General features: G+C 37.7%; 1 protein-coding gene across 1 annotated transcript in view; it reads left to right on the top strand.

Moving 5' to 3' along the window:
• Positions 1 to 18,313, top strand: part of PLCE1 (phospholipase C epsilon 1) — a 162,505-nt gene that overhangs the window by 7,152 nt on the left and 137,040 nt on the right. The gene's annotated exons all lie outside the window — the stretch shown is intronic.

Raw genomic sequence — 18,313 nt, 5'->3', positions numbered from 1 at the left:
ATCAGAACATTGTGGCCATGAAAAATCTAGCTTTAGTCACCTATTTTACTATAAAGAGTATAATGTTAATACTGTTCTTTCTTGTTTGTGTTAAGCAGATATTGTCAACTACCAATCTAGTTGCACAGGTTAAGTTTATTTATATCTAGTTATGGAAACGTTTTGAATTTGCTATAAAGAAAGAACATTGTTTTAAAATGTTAGTTTAGGGCCATGAGTAAGAGGGGTTTATGAGTCCCTTATTACTGCATTATTAAATGCTTTTTTTTTTTTTAGCCGTCAGATGAAATTTTTCTTGGTCCAGCAAATTCTGAGCTATGGCAAATGTTTATTTTTAACTGAATTTCTGTGTCACTCAGTTATGAGCGTTTTTTTGGAAGAATGTTTTGCTTGTTGTGAATATGTTCATGCAGCAAATTCTGGAACCCTGCGTCTTAAAACTTCTTATTTCTGTGTAATAGGAGATAACAATGACTTGAGGAGATCAGGGAAAATATAAAGTCTTCATTAAATTTTTGTAGATTCATTTGTATAAAGGAATAGGAATTTCTTGGAAATCAGCAATAATTTGTGATGGAAATGGTCCTTCCAACTTTTCCAAGATAAGGAAGTACTAAAATTGTAGATTTCTCTGGTAGAATCAGAAAAAAAAAATGGGTAATTTGTGATATTCATAAGTGGATAATATCTACGATTGGAATCTATTTTCACAGGTTTTTCTAGTCACTCCAATCAAGTCCATTTGGGGGCCATGCCAACAAAATGATTTTACTCTGAAAACTGTGTTGTCAGCACCAGCTGTTCAGTGCATCAAGTTCCAAATTCTCCTTATCCTTCCCTTTCAATGATTAGTTTGGCTTAAAAGTAATAAATGGGGAACCTTCCTTTTTGTCTTAAAATACTTAAGCCTTTATTGTTCCCATTTTCCCCTTGTTTTTATAACTAAATGTTCTGGTTTTAAAGCTGAGATTATGAATAATTATATAATGGTACGACTAGGGGCTTCTAGAAAAACTAAAATTTGTAGAAAAATCTAAAAAATATGCAGTAAGATCTTTGAAATGGCTGTATAGTATTAGACTACTATGCCTGCCTGAATTATCTTTCAGGATTCAGGTCATAACATCTGTTTGGAGTTTTGTTACCTGATAGGCATAGGAATGGTAGAGATGTGTAGACAGTAAATGGTTTTCAGGAGGTCTTCGAGTCCACCTCTTCAGAAGAGGCAAGTTTGCATCTTCTCTTAAAATTTGCAAATGTCGTTCTATTTTGCCAAAAAACCTTGTGTCATCCCCTCATTTTGTTCCATATGCGCTTTATTATATTATGCAAGTTGATAATGTAAACGTTCATCTTTAACAGTCAGGTGTCCCATTGTCTAAGTACATAGAATTTGTTACTGAGGCTAAAATTTCTGAAGACAAAAGATAATGTACCACAGTTTTAATAGTACAGCACAGTATTATCCCAGGTAACAGCTTCTATGCACCCCTGAACTTCATCTCAACCGTGTGCTTTATAGAAAGCTGCATGGAGTTGACTTATGAGTTACTGAGAGTGCTGTAAAAATATTTGAGGAAGGTGTGTCTGCAGATTTAAAGCAAGGCAAAATAGTTTGGTATGGTGTGTGCACAGATTTAAAGCAAGGCAAAATTGTTCCGTATGACAGCATGGGAGCTGTGATGGTCAATAAAGTATCTCATCTATACGTGAGTCACTCTGCTCTAAACTCATGTGCCTTACTCTGACTTGACATGGTGCCCTAGATATTTTTGTTTTGCTTTATAATGCCATTCTCAGTCTTTTATCAGCTTTTCTGTGTTCCCTTGAACTCTGAGGGCACTCTTGAGAAGAGCAGAAAGCCCCAAACAAAATAAAATTAAAAAGCCCCTTCACTTGCTGTTCTTGCTTGAATTTATCCTTACCAAAACTCTCCCAAACATTTCAGGTGCATTTGACTTGATGAAATCAATGGATAATTAAAAAAAACCCCAATAACCTCTGTCTCCTGGTTCTCCTGCCTTACCCATTTTGCTTACAGTAAAGCTCTATTCTGTTAGCAACCATACGCGTCCCAATAAAGGTTTTAAAGTTTGAATTGAGACAGAGACTGTCTCAGCTCTTGGCCAGCGAATGCAAAGAAAGTTGGCCATGTTCCCTCTACTTGCCAGAAAAGCATGAAAGCTGGGGCCCTTCCTCTGTCAAAGAAAAAGGGAAGCTCTGATCTTTCTGCATACAGATTTATGCAAGTATTGAGTCCCTGACCTGTTCTTGGTAAGACGTGTCTGTCTCTTGCTTGCTAGATGTGGCCCAAAGCCCCCAGGAAAAGAACTCTAAACTGCAGAGAACTTGTATAGATCAACCTGGGCTTTTTCTTCTGATTATCAGTTTGACTGTACTTTTTTTTTTCTCTAATTACAGTCTTAAATATCAACAAAAAAATTCCATCTCTACAGTAATACAGTTTTTAAGCATGTGGCTTGTCTCTGATATTCTTTCTACTAAATCTAAAGACCTGCTTGCTTCATTTTTGTTTAATATTTGATGTACATATAAGTGTATAATAAAAAGAGCATAGATGATGTTGTCATCTAGTATCGTAATATTTAGTGTGTGTGTGTGTGTAGACACTTCCAGTACCTGGCCCTCTTCCATACAGGGTTTTAAAACTTTCGATATTCAGATAATCTAACAGTCCATTGAATGATGTGAGACTATATAAAATAAAGTAAGAATATTGAGTTATGAAGGGAATTATCAGTAAAATTTAGGCTTATTTTTAAAATACGTACTGGTATGGTTTTAAAATATTTAATTCATTATTGTCAAATAGTAGAATTTAAAGCATTAAAAATCAGAATCTTGAGTTTAAAAGTAGTATAGTAATAATACCTCTTGCACATTCTTCTTACCGTAACTGTACCTCAGACTATATAGAGGTTGCAATGTAATTTTTTCTGGTGAGTGGATCATGAAAACCAAGCAAGTGTTTTGGGTTTTGTAGTTATTATAGGTAATAATTATGCACACCTGAATTATGTACAACTGTTACACAGTTACATAAACAATGTACATCTGACTGTTGACTTTTTCTTTATAGTTATGGCATATGTTCTGTAGTGAGTATAGTTTTTATTTTTCAGAGAGGTCGCATGGAAAATAAGAAGTGATGAAATGCATACATTGTGTTTTCAAAAGTATGGTGAAACATTATAGTACTATTAGCGTTATTACTTCCATAGCTGTTTTTGCTTTTATAACAGCATTAGAATGCTAAAATAAAACCAGCCAGCATTAATGAATAGTTAATAAAGCCAGAAAACTATACAGAATCCATGAAGACTTTAGTGTGGGGAGTGTGCTGTCTGTTTCTAATTTAACCTGTTCTCAGATTACTATCAGGAACTGTTCTAAGTTTGTCAAAGACTTTGAGAGGTCTACAGTAGATTTTGATGGTAAAACTTACCTTTCCTAAACTAAATTTCATTCTACTGATTTTATTTTTTTTAAAGGTAGGTAAAAAGTGAAAGAAGTAATCAATAAATAATTTTTGATAGCTTTGGAAGTCAATAAGAAGATGTTTTGAATTTACAGGGGGTTTGAGTGTGTCAGAAGCAAAAGAGCAGGTCTAAGGAGGCACTTAAAGGTTTGCAAGGTAAGTTCATAATAAAATAAGAGGACTACTGACTTAAAAAAAAAAAAAAAGCCCTAGAACTTCAGGCATGCCAACTGATTTGGAAAAGACGGAAATGAAAAAGATCTCCAGGAGCAGGAGGTAACTGTTTTGAGGTGTGGTGGTAGCGTGCCTAAGAAGATTGATGAACAATATTTAATTTGAATTCTCAAAGGACAGGTTAGTCTGCTTTCATTTACGTATGCTGGTTTTATATGTTGTTTCTTAATAGGCCATCTACTGTTATCAGTGAACTTTATTCTAGATGTATACATACGATTTTTTTTCCTCCTCACCTCAGTCCTCACACATGATCTGCTTCTTCCTTGTTGGCTTCGTAACAAGCAGACAGTGACCTGTGGGAAAGCAAAGCAAATAACTCCATATAGTACACAAGATATTAGTTGTGAAAATGGAGAGTTTGAGACTGCCTGTTTTACCTTGTGAGTCCAGTACAGGCGATAATATCCTCAGTGGGTTACCATTTAAAAACACTTTGTCTACGTATCATCAATGAACTCGACCGGTGATGGTGCATCGCCTTACAAACTGTCTTGAACCATGTTTTTGTTTCTACGCTGCTTTGAAACATTACATAGGTTTCTGTTGCACACAGAGGAGCGTTGCTAGCATCAGCTGTTGTTTTGTTTAAAACTGTGTAAGTTGCACAGACCATTAGTTTTCATCGCTGCTTTGCCTCCCCTCAGGGATCTTTTCTCATGCCAGTTATTACTTCATAACGTGCTTAGCTGCCTGCTAAGGTCATTGTTGAATGATCAGTCCTGCAGGTGAGCCTCCTGCGTCTAGTCTGCGGGTTTTCCCCTCAGCGGGATGAAGTCAGTGTTGTCATCCTGCCCCAGAGAAGCTTGATTACCAGGCCTTGGCCTGCTCCTTATCTTTCCCTTTGCTGTCTCAGTGCCAGCCCGATGGCGTTTCATTCAGCATTTCAGAGTAACCTCCTCGTCCCCGCTTTTGGCCTTGCTGGCAACCTGCAAAAGTCTATATTCAATGTGCTGTTCAGGTGTTACTTGTAGAATCACTTAGGTTGGAAAAGGCCCTTGGGATCATCGAGTCCAACCATCAGCTCCACTCTACAAAGTTCTCCCTTACACCATATCCCTTAACACCACATCTAAATGAGTCTTAAACACATTCAGGGATGGTGACTCCACCACCTCCCTGGGCAGCCTATTCCAGTGTCTGACCACTCTTTCTGTGAAGAGTTTTTTCCCAATGTCCAGCCTAAACCTACCCTGCTGCAGCTTTAACCCATTCCCTCTTGTTCTATCACTAATTACCTGTGAGAAGAGACCAGCACCAACCTCTCTACAATGTCCTTTCAAGTAGTTGTAGAGAGTGATGAGGTCTCCCCTCAGCCTCCTCTTCCTCAAACTAAACAGTCCCAGCTCCTTCAATCGCTCCTCATAAGATTTATTCTGCAGGCCCTTCACCAGCTTCGTTGCCCTCCAGCACTTCGATATCTCTCTCATATTGAGGTGCCCAGAACTGGACACAATACTCAAGGTGTGGCCTCACGAGTGCTGAATACAGGGGGACAATCAGCTCCCTACTTCTGCTGGTCGCACTATTTCTAATTATTTCTAACTTGGTGATTATATTCCCTCAAATTCCTTTTACATTTTGCGGTGAGAGCGCGGTTGCGGCTGACAGTGAGGCCGGCCATCTCCCTCCTCACGGGCCAGCTCTGCCCACTCCTCCCCAGACCGGCACCGGAGGGTGAGCAGGGTCTCACGTTGATCTGATGAGTCTGGTGGAAAGGTGAGGAGCAGCAGAGGACAGGGCCTGGGCCCAGAGCTGCTGGCGATGTAGCTCAGCCCAGGACCATGGGGACAAGCCTGAGCTGGAATGGCTCCTGGGCCCGTTGGTGGCGGTCACAGGTGGGGCTGGTTATGGCGTTTAAGGACGTGGTGTCCTCAGGGCCCTGACACTCCCTCTGACAGACATCCACGATGATCCCATCCTGGGTTAAAATTGCATATCGTGCTAGTTGCAACGTTGGTTTGTTGTTATCATGCCCAAGTGCGTTACAGAAAACGTAGTAGTTTCATCTTCTTTAACTGTTACAGCAGCAATAACCTTGAGTGTTTCAGCATGCATTCGCTGGTTCCTTATCTTTTACAGTCCTTTTGTGCTTGGGTTCTTTGGCTTCTTTAACTGTGGCACTGGCTGTTTTCTCTCTGGTGCTTTCCCTTCTCCTCTGCTCAAACTGAGGGCATACATCAGGCATATATATACACCTCATCCCTTCTAGAACCTTTTTGAGCTAAGTATTAAGTAACGTGATATGAGCGGGGATGCACAATCAAATGGATGTAAACTAATCTTTCTGCTTGACTGAGAAGGTGTAGCCTATATACATAACGATCATTTTTACGTAATGTGTTATTACTGAGGCATATGAATATTGGAATGTACGTGTATCTAGTTTAGGGTAAAAAAACGCAACAAGATTTCCTAGTAGCATTTTCAGATTTTAATGAGGCAGTGTTGTTTGGATGCTAGCAGAGTCTCTGGCACACATTCCTGGTTATGTCAAAATAAAAAAGGGTGTTCCAGAGAAGGAAGCGTCCTTTTCCAAATTATGACTGCATTTTTTAGCCTGGTTTCTTACAGAAACAACTTTGCAAAGTCACACTGTGTGCCTGTATGTCTTTTCTTCAAACTTTTAACTTGGCCTTTAGCAGTCAGGTTTATTACAAAAATGCAGATCTCAAATATACTAAAGACTCAACAAATTTCATGCAAATGTTACTTAGGTACAGAAAAGAAGTTCTGTAAATCATTCTGGCTTTGAAGAAGTTGTTCTGAGAGTTCACACATTAGTGGAGGATCCATATATGAGCAAATATTTAGTAATACCCCAGCTGTACGAAAAGCTTCTCTTGGAACTGGCGTCTCCTTAGACATCATGATTATTCAGAATTTGTTACTTCTAGAAGTAACTAAGGTATATAATGCTTGGTTATCATGTGTTCTGTTGTTTTTCGGTGTACCTTTGGCTACTGAATACTCTACGTGGACATTAAGTATCCTCTGAAATACTTGTCCATTAATTTTACCAGCAGCTTCACTGTGTTAAAATTGCATTCCATCTGTTCAGCTGAAAGTACAAGAACCTTTAAGAAATGTAACAAACTTTGAACAAGTGATTGTTTGAGTTAGATAAGTATAGAATTAGCTTTTGCCACACATTCTTATTCCAATTAACTATATTGTGAAGACTGAAGTAGACTAAAAATCTGGGATAAAGTTCCATCTTATCAAGGGAGCAGACTTTCATGTTTAGAATTCCAAATTATTATTATTCTTCAAGCAAGGAGCTTGACTGTACTACCCGAGAGCGAGTTTTATGATGACTGCACTTAAGTTGAACACTTGCTGAAGGTTTTATCCCAAAAGAAAGGGTAAAGTCCAAATGCAGAATTATAAGCCGCAGGTTCTAAATCTCACAAGGAATCTCACAAGTAGTCAGAAATGTTTAATGGGCAACTTTCATAGAGGCTCTAAAAGATAACGAAGAAAAGCAAATAAATCTGCATTTGCTCAACAAGGGTATAGATATTCGTTGCAATAATTTTAAAGATCCTCAAATGAAGGATCACCGAAACGTGTCATAATCATACATGGAGTCATGCTATATTGATCATCAGGCATGTTTCTCTTTCAAATAAGTTAAGTTGTTAAAGAAATGCAACTGGAGCTTAAGGAACATGGAAGTTGCTGTGAGCCTATAGTTTTCTCTGTGTTTTGTTCCATTTATCTTAGAAGACGTGATGGTATGTTATAAAAGAAACCTCCTAATTTTGACCCTGGGTGTATTTCCATCCTATTTATTTATTGAATAAGATTGAATTACTAGTATTTATAATGTCAATTACAATGATGCCTACAAGACTTTTAAAATATTAAAACATTTATTTAAAACGATTGCTTACAATTTATTATGTTGGTAATGACCTCTTATGTTAACATAATAAATACCTTGCAGCATTGTGAAAAAATAATTTGCAGTTGTATGGTGACTTGCAGCTTGCATGTTTAATTCTGGGAAGAGCCGCAGTGGTAGAGATTACTTCATGGCTTGAATGAGTCAGATTGTTTGCTGTATTTGTGTAGTGCTGTTTTCTGTGTCACTGCTTAATATCTAGAAACGTTAGAACAGCATTAGTAGTATAGAAATTGTTTCATGTATTTTCAGAGTTGCTTGATCAATAGTCTTCTGAAAATGCCATCTTTCTCAAGCCGATAACTAATTACCCTCTAAGCAAATTTTTTTTTTCTCTTGAATTCTCTATTAGGCACGATAATAATATGCAGATGAAATAACAGGTGTTCAAAAGAGGTAGTAAAAATAATAAGAGACTAAATATTATGATTCCTGAATGCATGGTATGAATAGGTCAGGAATGGTATACAAAGAAAATGTATTTTGAGAAAGTGCAAGAGTGGTGCAGTAATTTAATGTTAGTCTTCAGCATTTGAAATATTTTTCTTTGCTTTTCTAGGACTAAAGTGTAAATGCATAGATTGACAAAAGACTGAACTGTTGTTCACATACAGATTAGCTTTTCATTTGTATTTGAAACATATACTGGGGTTTCAGACTCACTCTTGTTGCAGTTATGACAGCTGAGCAATAATATATAAATTATTACTCAAGTAATGTTTTTAATAGGACTACTGTGGCTTAGCATAATGTGAATAAAAGTGTTAGGTTGGGTTTATAGAAGATAAACTGTAGTGATGGATGCGCCTCTAACATACCATCAGACATTTTAGTAGTCAGAAATATTTTTATTACAGATTCTGTTCTCACCAGTGTGGCTAGAATTACAGCTAATGCAGTCAGTGAGAGAAAGGGAAATGAGAGAAGACTTGGGTGCTCACACAAGAAAAATTCCGTGAGGAAGAACAATGAAGACGAGGAACCTGAGGAGTTCTTGTTCCTCATTGTATAGCCTGGTCCAGAGTAATTTTAAAACTTTGGCAAGGTGACAGTTTCTCATGGCAAGGTGAAATTGCAGTTTGTTGAAATATTTATCGTTGTGCCACTTCAAGTCCCTTAAAGGCACGGTTTCATGCTGGGCACAAATGCTAGATGAGCTCAGGTGGGAAGGCTGCCTTGTTGTTAACTGGAACTAGGTAAGAAAAGGGGATTGCCGGGACATTCCTGCTGGAGGGGCAGGGCTTTCTGCCTTGTGATGCTAACCTCTCTGGTAGTACTTTAGGAAAAGGGAGGATGAGAGATAATGGTGTTAGGATATTTGGGAAACGGTCCTTTCCTCGAGGCTGAACTGTCACTCGTTTACAAGCCACTGAGCTAAGGCTTGTAGATCATCTGAATTGGTACTTGTTGTTGCAGTGTCCAGGTAAATAAACCTGCTTCTGTAGAAACAGATGTGCTGGTTTCTATTGCTGCTGGAGCTTGGGTCCTAGTGCAAGGAGAGAGGCCTTGCTGGGAGGCATAGATGGTGCTCCAGGCAGGGTGTGGAGCGTGGTTGACATGCTGTGATGTCCGAACCCTGACCACTAGTCTGGAAGAGTCAACCTGCTGTAGGGCTGGGCTGGTGGCTGGCTGGCTGGCTAAGGCATTAACTTCTAAAGGCTTGAAGCAACTGACTTAGGCAAACAGTATCCTTTGGTCAAGGTAGCATCTCTGAAAGCATCTTGCACAGGTGTAGTGGGAAGAGAATGGGATCAGGGCATGAAACACCCAATTGTATCACTGGTTTGCCATTGTGAATGTGTGGTTGGATGTTTTTTTGCAAGTGAAGGCCTGCCATCACTTTCCTACTTTCCCTTCACAGAACTCATCTGGCTTTCAAATAATGTAATTTTTCCTGCTCATATACTGAGTTTATTTGTGATAATGGTTCTTTGAAAAGAAGGTTTGATAAAAGCTAGAATGGAGGGAATATACCATGTTTCCAAATTCTGTTAGTTTGTAGCCCCAGGTTACTGTTGACTTTTTAAGGGTTGCAAAGAGTTCATGTTTCAAAGTGACAGATTTTCAATGTGATAACCAAGTTCTCAGAACAGTAACAATGTATGTAAGCATTCAATTTTGTATTATCAGTTTAAGGTCACAGAAGTGATTGGCAAATGACAGGAAATACAATCATTTTCCCTGTGTTTATTTGTATTTTGATAACAATGACTTGCATTCATATTTTAACAGAAACACCATTTGCAATATTTTTAAAATGATTTGTAATTGAGATTCATTGCGCACAAAACCTCTCCACTTCTGCTTCTTCACTTGTGTTTGCAGGACTCTACTTAGAGTCCTGATCTGTAGAAGATCCTCCAGTTATTTTCCAACATATTTAACCCTGGGTGGCCTTAGTGAGGGAACTTACTCTATCAACTGAGGAGAAATGGTGTAAATTGACTAAGGAGAACCCACGTGAATGAAGATGTGTGTGTAGAACTTGAGAACTTGTTAAAGGATAAAATGACGATATGAATGATGGCATTGAGTCCAGGGGAACCACAAAATCTTCAAAGGTGGACAAAGCCTTGAAATGGGATGATGGCTAAATTATTTCCCAGTTTTAAGCTGCAGGTGTTTCAAAGGATCTGAATGATTAATTGCTCAAACACACAGAGAACATGTGGGCAGTGCTGTGAATATGCTACGTGCTGTTCACTGCAGATCTGTACGAGATCCTTGGTGGTGCTGAGTGGGGCAGTTCTGATCTTGTGGCAAGACCGATGCATTAGTAGGCTCACTTAATTCCCATATTAAATACTGAGGTAACTTGCCAGACACTTGGTTGCGGTTGAAAGAGACAAATCTGTTACTTGCCCTTGTCTTTTTGTGTCGTGTCCAGTGTGTGCGTTCCTTCATAGCAGTTCAGTTTAGGACTAAACTGAAGGTAGAATGAAATTAGAAAAAGGTAGTATGTACAGAAGTTGGAAAGGAGTATTGAGATTTCTGGTGTTTTCACATTAAATAAGACACCCCCTTTTCCATAAGCTGGTAATCACGCAAAGGAGGATGTAGGGATCACGTGTGGAATCATCACAAATTGATGGAGGGATCACCTGTGGAAGCCAAATCACCATGTGCATAGTGCAAGTTATTGCCAGTCATTGCCAGATGAAAAGGTAAACAAACTTGCTGCTCAATTAAACCATGCCCCTTGCATCTCGGATTTTATTTCTGCATGTCTGAGACAGGTTTCAGCTGCTGTTCAGTTGCTTGGTTTCAGATTTCACTTCAAGGTGGAAAATTTTCAGTAGACTCTATGAATGGAAAAAAAAAAAATTAATCCTGATGGATATAGTGAACATGAGATACTGAGGATGGTGTAGGGGTTTGACCAATGCTTTTCTGAACAAGTCTTGCAAGTTGACTAAATGAAAATGTGTTTGTGAAACTGTAGGAAAGCGATCCTGCTCAGCTGATACTGCTTAAGCTGTTAAAGAAGTCTGCTCTCTCATCTAGGATTCCTTTCTGCCTTTTTTATCCCTTGTTTTTACAGGGCACTTTAATTTTATCATAATAATTCTCACTGTTGATCAAGAAGGTTACTTTGTTTATTTTGCTTTACTGAATGGCATTTTCTGGTTTTATGTGTTGGAGGTGTTTACAGTCTTTGTTTCATTTCTTCTAACACGAATTCCTTACATTTTAATTTTTAAAGTTTTGCCTGGCTTATGGTTCATCTTCCCTTGTTATGTTTTCAGCTGAATTTCCTGCAGTGAAAATGCAATCTTGTAAGAAAGTTAGAATTACACTCTTCCTATTTGTTTAGATAATCAGGCACTCTGCAGCAGTTGCACTAGAGAAATTTTGATGATTAAAAATTGAGAGAATGTGGTTAAGATGTGTAATTTTTATTAGCTTTAAACAAATTTAGCTCTAATTTGATGATGATCTGATAAGGGGCAAAGAATTGATTCATTTAGCAGCTGTAGTTATTAACTCAGAGTAGTATAACCGGAGAATTGAGTTGATGCTTCTGGTTTTTGAAATCACAGTGGTACATATTTGGTTTTGGTAGTGGAGTTTTCAAATCTCCTTCAGAGCAAGATGATTTTCTAGCTGTGTTGAAACACAGCTATTTTGTTATTATGTTTGTTTTATGTTTGTTAAATTTATGTTTGTTATATGTTTCTTGTTTTATGTTCCTTTATATCTGATCTTTCCAAGAGATTCTACTCAACAGTGTGAAGTTTGTTGAATTCTGCGCTTTAAAGATTTTTGTTTTAAATTCTGCTGCACTCCCTTTTCCTCTGAGCGTAAGACTCAGTGCTCCAAAATCTTTTTCACCCATTTGAGACTGTTTTCACAGTTCTTCAAAAAGTTAAGGAATTATTCCACAAGTACTTGTTCAGAGATGGAGAAGGATTATCCCGCTGTTAATGCTTCGAGTTGTTATGCATCTCAGATAGAAGAACTCATTCGTCTGAGTGTCGATGATGAAATTAGAGCTTTCAGATAAGGTTGCTTAGCATGAAATTCAAGTAACCACTGAACAGAAAGCTTATTTAAACAGCTTATTGCAGATCAGATCTAGAAAGAAATAAAGAACTGACCCTGACAGTGAGATAAATTCAGTTGTGGGTTCTCTCAGTGCGTCTTCTCATACAGAAAAGGAATTTCTGTAAAGAAATGAAGAGTGGAGCTGCTGTCTGGCAGTAGCTTCAGATTCTGCCTGATGCAGTGATGAATGATGAGGCAATTGAGAGGGTTCACCATCTGGCAGACATTTGCGTAGTTTGGGACATCTAATACCTGATCGTGTTTAGATAAGTATTCTAGAAATTAGAAAAAAGACTCTAACTTGACAGGGTATATAAATACTGTAGTTCTTCGAGATTTTTTTGTTGTTGAAACACAGACACTGGTGGTAAATCTGAGGTTCCACATGATGCTCTATGCCAAATAAAATGTTGTTGTAATTTGCTTCCAACTGTTCAAATAGGGTTTGTGCACATCTTGAGCGATTCTTAAGAGTCTGGCTATTTCCTCCTTATGGCTTGCTGGTGGTTCCCTGGACAGAAGAAAGGTTTAGAAAACTGACGATGACACATTGGTGCCCTGTTCTTGTACTGGTGTCTTCTGCTTGTTTCTGAGATAAGGCACTGTAATGAAAAATTAATAGTGTGCATGACACAGGATAAAATAAGGAGGACTTGATAAATGTGGGTTTCTTATTCTCCTCAAGGAATTGATCTGGAACAAACTGTAGCTTATTTACTAAAAAAAAAAAAAAGCTCTTTTTTTTGTTACTGTAAATGGATAGTTTTAGTATACAAACAACTTCCCTCATGAATCAGTTGTTTTCTTAAAAGCTTAAACTGGGATTATATTGTTTTAAACACAGTTGTCGGGGTGACATGAGATGATCAATAGTTTTGTATCCACTTGCCGCGCCGATTTATTTCTGTAGTTTACTGTTTCCCAAGAATCTCTTACTCATTGATTGCTTATGCCTTAGATGCTGTGCAAATATTTATTAATTTGAATTCATTAATCTAATTATTTGGTTCTTGGTTTGTTCTTTTTTTGTGTGCTGAAACGTCTTTTGTTTAGGATAGATAGTCACTATGTATATGTAGCATGTAGGATGTAAGTTGGAGAAATAACTATAGATGTCCCAGCACAGCCAGGGAAAAAGGGAGGATTGTCAGGCTGCCTCCATTTGCCTTTTAGCTGTCTTGAATTACCTTCTGTCCCAGTCCAATAGCAGTTTGCCCATGGAAGCCACCAGTATGTGTTTTGTAATGTCACATACCTGTTTGTCAGTCCCCCTCGTTCTCTGTACCCATAATGTCAGCCTCGGCCAAGCATTCACTAAGTTGCCTGTGAAGCTGCCACAGCACCCTACATACTGAATTGCGTTTGGCGTCTCTGTCAGCAGGTGACTCCTCTGAATAATCCTCATTTTACCATGCGACCCATGCCCTACTTGTCCCTCATACAGTTGCTGCTGCTTCTTCCCACAGTCCAACCAGCATCCTCCAATATTTATCTAATCATCTTTTCCTTGACAGCCTAGAGTTGAAAGGCTTTCTGACTTACCACATTGTGTGATGGTTCTGATCCTTCATATGCCTTTCCTTAGACTACATAATAGTGTAAATTTTAGCATAATGTGTTTTTTTTTCCTCTGAAGCAGAATTCCTGATGACTTTGAAAGGAAATTAGCTTCAGTGGTGAATTATAGGTTAAACTGATACTAAATTAATACAAAATTTTATAGTCTTTGATTATGTTGGATGTTTTACGTAGACTGTTATAGACTTTAATCCCAGATGGCTGGGGAATAAGGAATTACTAAACATTGTTATTAATTATTATTAATACTAACTAGAACCAAAAGGAGACAAATTAGTTTTGTGTCACATGCTTTTTCAGAGTTAATACAATTTGTGAATGTGTGTGCAGAAAGGTTGCCAGATTGTTTATTTTCATTATTCATTTGTCTTTGTTGGCTGACCTCTGCATCCAGGATGATTCACTAACGCTGGATCTAGTTTCTTATATTTTTACTTTCCTTTACTGATAGAAGGAGCACATTACATTTCTGACATAACTTAAGCCTTGTAAAATGAACCAGTGTAGTTATTAATGGATTTCATCAGCTAATCTAGTGGCTTTAGAAAATGTCAGCATGTGTTGAATACAGTGCAGGCTTAGCTGTCTGCTTCACGTGCTTTTATATTCAGATTTAACTGTGAATCAGTGTGTTTTGAGTGGAATGTGCAACAGGAAGAATATGATTTTGAACAATTTCAGCATTGTCATTATATGCAAATGCATGTATAAGTTTGTATGAGGATTTTATATGAGAATCTAGGCTTTGGCCACCCATATGCTGATAGGCAAGTAAGGGAAGCCACAGGGAGTGATAATTCTGCAATTTTACAGTAAGTTACAAAATGCTGTTTTATTTGTTGGGTTTGTGAGTTTTACACTTGATAGCATTTATAACACTGTGTTAACGCACTTCATAACATGTCTAATGAATTCCAACAGTTTAAGGAATTTGCTGGGCACAGTGAATTGAAATCTGTTGGTTACAGTGGAAAGCAGAGACTAAGAAGAGTGTAATGGGGGACACATGAAACCCTTGTCATCTGTTCAGCAGAGCCGCAGCTTCAGATATTTTTGCAGTTGTCCATAGATCAGAGGCTCTACCATCATGGTTTTTACTTGCTATTGGATGAGATTTTAGCATACTTGTACACTAGATAACTTTTCTCTTAGTTTGTTATGTTCAGGGTGCATTTAGGCATAATAACAAACATGATCTAAACTGAAGCTACTACTGAGACATGTGGGTCCCTACCAGGCATTCCCAGTATTTTCTTTTTGTGGAATATACTGATCATGTGGCCACAAGGTGAGTCAATTCATTTGGATGAAAAGAATAGTTTCCCTACAAATGAGCCAGCTGAATCAACTTAACTCTGGGGACTCATGCTATCTGGGCGCACGAGATGCGGGAAATGGGGACTGAAGATCAAGAGTGAGGGGAGAAGCGAGTCTGCAGCTTTGGTGGTAGCTACCTGCTAGATGGACATAGCTGAAGCATCAAATTAAATTTGCAGATTGCAGAAATGTATAAACCGATTCAAGCAGCATTTTCCTCCCTTCCCCATGCTGCTCATTTTCTCCTCTGTGCTGTTGTAGCACACATGTTAGTACAACCATATATGAACTGGATTGGGAAAATGATCTAGCTGTGAAGTAACTTGAGCAAAAAATTCTTGAGATGGATCAGTTCCCTATCATGTTGCAACGGTCATGAGAGGATGGGAACAGCTGGACATAGGCAGGGGTCTTCTTAGGCAGACATTATTCTTGCTGAGATGGATTTCAAATGTAGGCACAGATACACAGAGTGATGCTGGTAGAGAGAAATGGGCAGGCTTGTGGCCTCTGGAGTTGAGGAGACAGGTGACCAACAAAACCACTGATGGGGAAGATTTGAGATAAAGTTTGTAGAGAAAAGAAAAAGATCTTAGAGAAGCAGTTTGAGGCGGACACGTGTAGAAACGCTTTGGCATAAGAAAGAGGTTTGAGAATGGTATTGAAGGAAGGAGGACTGGGGAAGAGCAGCCCTGGCCTCGGAATGAGCTTTGTGGACAGTCTTGGATATAAATGGACCTCAGATTTTAGCAGCTTTCTGTTTACAGAAGCAAATCAGGGATATGATTTTTTTTTTTTTTAAAGTTTCTCCATAAAGAATGATGTAAAAAAAATTCAAGTTAGCATGCATGGTCAGTTTTGTGATCTCAAATTCAATGTGTGATGTTAAAGTTGCATAATTATGTTGTCCTTTTTGCCTTGTGGGGTGATGTTATTTTGTAAGAATTTCATTTGGCGACCAGTGTAATCAGCAGTATGTTCTTTGCAGTGACAGTTCATTCCATTAATTTTTATTCCTGGCTTAGCAATATTACAGGGAGTACATTTATGAATATATTTTGGTCGCTTGTGTTTTCATTGGATTGCCTGGAATTTTTCTGATGCAAAAATGAAAGATGAATTGGTAGACTGAGATGTTTTGATAGATGAGAGAAATCCTTCAAAAATCAGTACCGAAGACTGATACATGTACATGTTTTATACCTTTTACAAGGTTGATATAGCAACAAAGAAACTTAAGAGAACAAGAAAAAAACCAGCTGCTTCTCATTCTAGCTCCTCCTAGATCTTTCTGCTTTGATCAGCATCATCGTATGTAGATTTGGACTTGAGGGCACTGAATGGTTGCCAGGAGAAATAAGATGGGACATTTCTAGATGGATTGCTTGCAGTTTTCTTCAAGTGTGTAGTGGCAAAAAGTTATGTAAGGTGTTATCTGGGGATTTGAAGGAAGGAGGAATGGGGAAGGGGGATAGCAAATGATAGAATAAGATAATTGCTCAGGTGCTTTCCTCTTGTGTGTGCTTATAAGTGTGTTGGTTTTTGTTTTGTTTTGTGGTGTTTTTTTTCCAAAGCGAAATAGTTAAAATTGAAGAAAGTGAACTAAGAGGAATTTCAGGGTACAACTTAATGATGTAGGGACTGTCAGGGAATATGGACTTAAAGAATTGCTTGGGTGTTGTTTTCTCATTGTACCTCTTCTACCGTTGTGCTGTGGCAGTATTTTATAGTGTGCTCTGTGAACTGTGTTGGTAACATAACTCCAGTTTAAGTCCCATCCCTGCCACTCCATCCAACTACTGCTATCTCCTTCTACACAACTTTTCTATGAATTGTAGCTTTTATTGTCCTTTCTGGTGCTAAATCTCTTATACAGGATCTGAGTTTCCCATCTTGACACTGCTCTGGCATGCACATGCATTTTGTAATGCATGGAGAATGTAAAACTTGTGGCTCTTCGTTCTGTCTCTGTCACTTTCCTTTATGACCCTCCCTGATCTCTCTTCTGTTGTTAAACCAATAAAATTGAAATCTTGATTGAAATATAAAATTGCAGTTTTGTTTTTCATGCATTTACTGCTGTTACTGTCTGAAGAATGAACGCTGTTCTCTGGCTAACAAACTTTTAAGCCATGGTTGTTTAGTGAAATGTAATTTGTCTTAAATTTGTTTTTCCTTTTTGATTAGCCTACAGGAAAAAATGATACATTTAGTTACACTTTTGCATTTCATTATGTTGCATATCAAATATCCTATTAACTAAAGAGTGTGTTTTACCTTTTGATTTGTGCCAAACTGCTTTTGGATGAAGATTAGTAATCAAGAAAAATGAAAGCTGACACTCTGAAATGGTTTAAAATATAACTGTTAATCATTGTTACTCGAGAAGAGTATCAAAATAGGTTTAACACTTCAAATTACTGTCATTATTAAGCTTTCCTGATGTTATCCTTCCCATCATTCCTAGTTGTTTTATCGACTACAGATGATTTAATTATTATGCGTAACTAAACTGCATGAACTGAATTGAAGAAGGTAGTCCCTTCTGCTTCTGTAGTGGGTCATACCGCCTGGGTCAACATTTGATTGATCAGTTCAGTGATCAAGTTGCTGTACTTAGCCAGTGATTTGCCTCCGTTTTATGATATATTTTTCTACTAAAGTTTCAAAGCCATATTTTTTTACTTCTCTATTGAATTTAGACTGTTTTATTAAACTTAGCCCTTAATATAACTCTTGGCATTTTCCACATTTTTAAGAATACACTTAATGTTTTTAAATATTAAATATGATAAATGAAATATAAGCATATATTTTCTTGATTTTAATTCATCATGATTCATCTGGGTGCGTCTCTCCTATTCTTCTGTTTGTTGAATTGTCTGTAACCTCTTATTTTCTGATTCCAAGATTTACTTCTACCATGCTATATGCAGGAAAAAAGCTGAGAATTAATGGCAACGTTGAAGGGCAGGTTAACTTTTTAGCTTAAGACATACAAGTAAAGGAGTCAAAAACATTATTGATAATATTTCAGTCTTTTACCCTACTCTGCCTTCATGTTTTTTCAGTCATAAACCTCTGGCAAAAGTACTGTGTTTTCTTCATGATTTCATGGTAACATAAAGTTTAATGAAAAGAAAACCTGCATAACGCCAAAACGCTTTTAGTTGTGATAGAGTTCAGTTCTGAACAGGAAGTAATTATTTATTAAAAGACAGTGTAGATTTAGA

This window comes from Rissa tridactyla, chromosome 6 (assembly GCF_028500815.1).
Source record: "Rissa tridactyla isolate bRisTri1 chromosome 6, bRisTri1.patW.cur.20221130, whole genome shotgun sequence".
Classification (NCBI taxonomy): Eukaryota; Metazoa; Chordata; class Aves; order Charadriiformes; family Laridae; genus Rissa; species Rissa tridactyla.
This window is presented reverse-complemented; position numbering and strand designations above follow the sequence as displayed.